This window comes from Gekko japonicus, unplaced genomic scaffold (assembly GCF_001447785.1).
Source record: "Gekko japonicus isolate JY-2015 unplaced genomic scaffold, Gekko_japonicus_V1.1 scaffold4579, whole genome shotgun sequence".
Taxonomy (NCBI): Eukaryota; Metazoa; Chordata; class Lepidosauria; order Squamata; family Gekkonidae; genus Gekko; species Gekko japonicus.
The window spans coordinates 40,946-45,405 of NW_015160363.1; the positions used below are offsets into that span (position 1 = coordinate 40,946).

Genomic DNA, 4,460 nt, shown 5'->3' on the forward strand with positions numbered 1-4,460 from the left:
GGGGGGGAGAAAAGGGAATCTAATTTTCCATTTATGTAATGCAAACTGTCTTGGCTTTGACTATTCACGGTTAATTGACTGTCAAACGAGGTTGTTATCCTGGGGCTATGTCTGCAAATTTGCCTGTCAAATGAGACAGAGAGAGCAAGCAGGGAGAAAGAGAGAGAGAGAGAGAGAGAGAGAGAGACCGACCAGCACTGCTAGAGCGCCAGTGGAAATGGGATCCTAAAGAAGCCTCACAGAATGGTAGCCAGGGTCGTTTTTTTGATACATTAACCCCCAAAGACTGAACCGGTGCCTTTACTCCACTGCAAAAGTCAGTCTACTTTCTTAGAAAGCATCGACTATACTTTGGACCATGGGGGGGAGCAGGAGAAAACAATAGCCTTTTAAATAAAGGGAACAGATTATTAAAAGTGAGGAAATTGGTACTGGAGGGAGGTATGGGAGGGGGGGTGAGTCAGCCAGGCAGCAGGGAGCCGGAGGGTTGGGGCGCCTCAGTGCTTAACGGGGTGGGCAGGCCGCGGCAGCTGTGGTGGGAAGGAAGGAGGCCGGCCAGTAGGCTCCGGGACAGCAGAGGAGGCACACGAGCATGGCGGCGGGCGACAGAGGGAGGGAGGGTGCGCGGGGCATGGGCCCAGCACCCCCATGATGGCCCCGCGCTCTAGGCAAAAGTCTAGTTCGCCTAGTGAGCGAGCTGGCCCTGCTTGGGTCATTCGCAAGTTCTCTCAGAGCTGTTCTCTCAAGGGCAGTCCTCAAAAGAGCTCTCTCAGCCCCACCTGCCTCACAGGGTGTCTGTTGTGGGGAGGGGGAGGGAAAGGAGATTCTAAGCTGCTCTGAGACTCCTTTGGGTACTGAAGGGTGGGGTATAAATCCAGTCTCCTCCTCCTCCTCCTCCTCTTCTTCTTCCTCTGCTGGTGGGCTTCCTCAAGACCAGTCATCTTGGAAAGAGGACTTTAAGAATTGCTCGGGCTCAGCAATGGGCCTACAGACTGTTCCCAGTCCAATCCTTGACATTTCCAGTTTAAAGATAACAGGTGCTGTGAAATACCTCTTCCCGAGACCCTGGAGAGCTGCTACCAGTCAGAATACTGTCCCTGGTAGACCAAGGATCTGTCTCCAAAAAAAAGGCAGGCTTCAGGTATTGATGTGACCTTCAGTCCAGCAGTGCACTTGTTCCATCTACAACCCAGAGGGGCACATGAACACATGAATTACAAGTTGAAAACAGTACATCTGGGGTTAAATGTTTGTTTATGTTACTCACAGGAAGTCACATGTTTCTCATGTAACCAATGTTCTTTAGATGTAGGAATGCCTGGGAATTTTCTCCCTGATCTAGGGATTTGATTGGGACTAAAGTGTCAAGGTGTATTACCATTTTATGGCTTCTCTTCCCCTCTTTGTTTTGTGTTCTCAAGAAGAAGAGAGAGAAGCCATAACTCTCTTCTGGTTTTGTCTTTGTAGTGTAAGGATGTAGCCCATTTAGCTCTGTTGTTATTTTCATCCCAGTTACCCTTCCCCATGCTAGAATTTAGTAAAAACTTTCTATTTTAATCACACATGGACTCTCAGTCTGAATTATTTTACTCAGGCTCTGCTGGGCTATATTATCTCTGCTAAATACCATTTTTTCCAATATCTCACTAAACCCCAACTGCCTACTACTGAATCAGACTCTTGGTTCATCAAGGTCAGGATTGTTTACTCAGGCTGGAAGCAGCTCTCCAGCATCTCAGGCTGAGGTCTTTCCCATCAATTACCGCCTGGTCCTTTTAACGGGAGATGCCGGGGATTGAACCTGGGACCTTCTGCATGCCAAGCAGATGCTCTGCCCCTGAGCCACAGCCCCTCCCTGTTACTTAACAGAAGGGTTTGTCCAAGCCCAGTAATTTTGTTGACTTATTTGTAAAAGCACCCCTATATCATTAAGCTCCCTAACCTCGATGGCCCAGGCTGGCCCGGTCTTATCAGATCTTGGAAGTTAAGCAGGGTTGACCCTGGTTAGACTTGGACGGGAGACCACCGAGGAAGCCCAGGTTTTCTACACACAGGCAAGGCAACGCCAAACTACCTCTGTTTATCTCTGTCTTGAGTTGGAACCTTACATGGTTGCCTTAAGTCAACCGCGACTTAAAGGCACCCTCCGCCACATCATAAACTGGTTTTTGTGTTTCCATTTCAAGTGGGCATGGTAGAACCACACAGGGGTCGTTTCATAGAAAAAGAGCTAGGGGAACTCATTATCATAACTCATTAGCATATGGCACACCCCCTGACATCACCGTAAGTGTGTCATAAGGCCACACACCCCACCCCCAACGGTCCCGGCCGCCGCCGGCCTTGCAGCTCCCCTGCCCGGCCCAGGAGGAAGCAACTTACCCTCCCTCTTCTCCTGCCTCCTCCTGGCTGAATGAGGGCCGGAAGCGGGGCGGCCGGAAGCAGGGGGCGGGGCTTCGTCATGTGCCCCGCCCCCGTACCTCACCAGGGGGAACTGCGATCCCCCACGATCCCCCCCAAATGACCTCTGGAACCACAACTCCAACTTCGAATAAAATGTGAACACACAAAGCTGCCTTCTACTGAATCAGATCCTTGGTGTTGTCTACTCAGACTGGCAGCAACTCTCCAAGGTCTCAGGCAGAAGTCTTTCACGTCATCTACTGCTGGATCCTTTTGTTTAGCTGGAGATGCCGGGGATTGAACTTGGGACCTTCTGCATGCAAAGCAGATTCTCTGCCATTGAGGCACGGCCTCTCCCGACACAATTCTCCACATCAGAGATGCATATACAGGAATTTATATGCATTCCTTCCTGTATATCTGTGCTAAATAATTATGCACATATACAGATAATCCTTCTAGTGATACTGGATTATACTGCTAGATATTCATCCCAGGACTTTAGGATGCCTGATCAGCAACAGACAATCAGTAAAAATACTTGAAATTGGGTTGTTTTTTTAAATAGTTCAACTAGTGTCGGGACCTATCAATCAAAAACCCACGTACAAGAAACTGTCATCCTCAATATATTTAAAAATGAACAGGAAAGAAGAACTGGACTATGGTTTTAGTAAGATGGGGGATAGATAGATAGGTAGATAGGTAGGTAGGTAGGTAGGTAGATAGATAGATAGATAGATAGATAGATAGATAGATAGATAGATAGATAGATAATTTATTTGCATTTACAAGATGTCAGTGGCTGAATGAAACAATCCAATGAAATCCAATGAAACAAAATACCAGAACTCAAGGGCATCCAATAAAGCTGATGGGCAGTAGGTTCAGGATGGACAGAAGGAAATACTACTTTACACAGAAAGTGATTAGCATGTGGAATTTGCTGCCAGAGAATGGAGTGATGGCCACAGGAATAAAAAGTTTTAATTAAAAGGGAATTAGACAGATTTATAGAGGATAAGTCTATCAATGGCCACTAGCCATGGTGACGGAAAGGGAACCTCCATGTTCAGAGGCACCAAGCCTCTGAATCCCAGAGGCTGGAGGCAATGTTAGGGGAAGGAGGCTGGCATTCTTATGTAACTGGCTGGCATCTGTGTGGGACAGAATGCCGGACTAGATGGACCACTGGTCTGACCCAGCAGGGCTCGTCTTATGTTCTCATGAAGGCCTCAGCCTCTATGACCTGCTGTTGGCCATCTGGAAAAACTGGTTGGCCTCTGTGTGAGACAGGCTGCTGGGCTAGATGGACTACTGCTCTGATCCAGAAGGGGTCTTCTTACGTTCTTATGAAAGCCTCGGCCTCTACGCCCTGTTGTTGGCCCTCCAGAGGAACTGGTTGGCCACTGTGTGAGACAGGATGCTGGACTAGATGGACCACTGGTCTGATCCAGCAGGGCCTTGTTGATGTTCTTATGAAATGGGTTTCATTTCTGATATACTGGGACAGCAAAGTATGGTGGATAATGATATGTTGTTAAAAACTGCAGCTCACTCTCAACAGAATTTAGCTTCATTCTCTCTCCTATTGGTTCACAATCACGTCGTGTTTCATATAAAATCTTTTAGCGACAAAACTTCCAAACAATATTATTAAGATCTGATGCACGGGGAAGGGGTATAGCTTGGTGACACAGCATCTGCTTGACAGGCAGAAGGTCCCAGGTTCAATCCCTGGTATCTCCAGGTAGAAGGACCAGATAGGAGGTGATGTGAAAGACCTCAGCCTGAGAACCTGGAGAGTGGCTGCCAGTCTGAGTAGACAAGAAGACCGACCTTCATGGGCCAAGGGTCTGATTCAGTATAAGGCTGTTCCATCCTCTTCAATGGCCTCTACCACTTCCAGGGGTCATTTCGTAGAAAAAGAGGTGCAGGAGCTCATTAGCATAACTTATTTGCATATGCCACACCCCCTGACATCACCGGAAGTGCGTCAGAAGGCAACACCCGCCGCTCAGGCTCCACTGGACTGTTTTGGATTGCTAGCTATGGGG

General features: G+C 48.1%; 1 protein-coding gene across 1 annotated transcript in view; it reads left to right on the forward strand.

Moving 5' to 3' along the window:
• LOC107115796 (SKI family transcriptional corepressor 2-like) overlaps window positions 1-4,460 on the forward strand; it is a 53,053-nt gene that overhangs the window by 15,346 nt on the left and 33,247 nt on the right. The gene's annotated exons all lie outside the window — the stretch shown is intronic.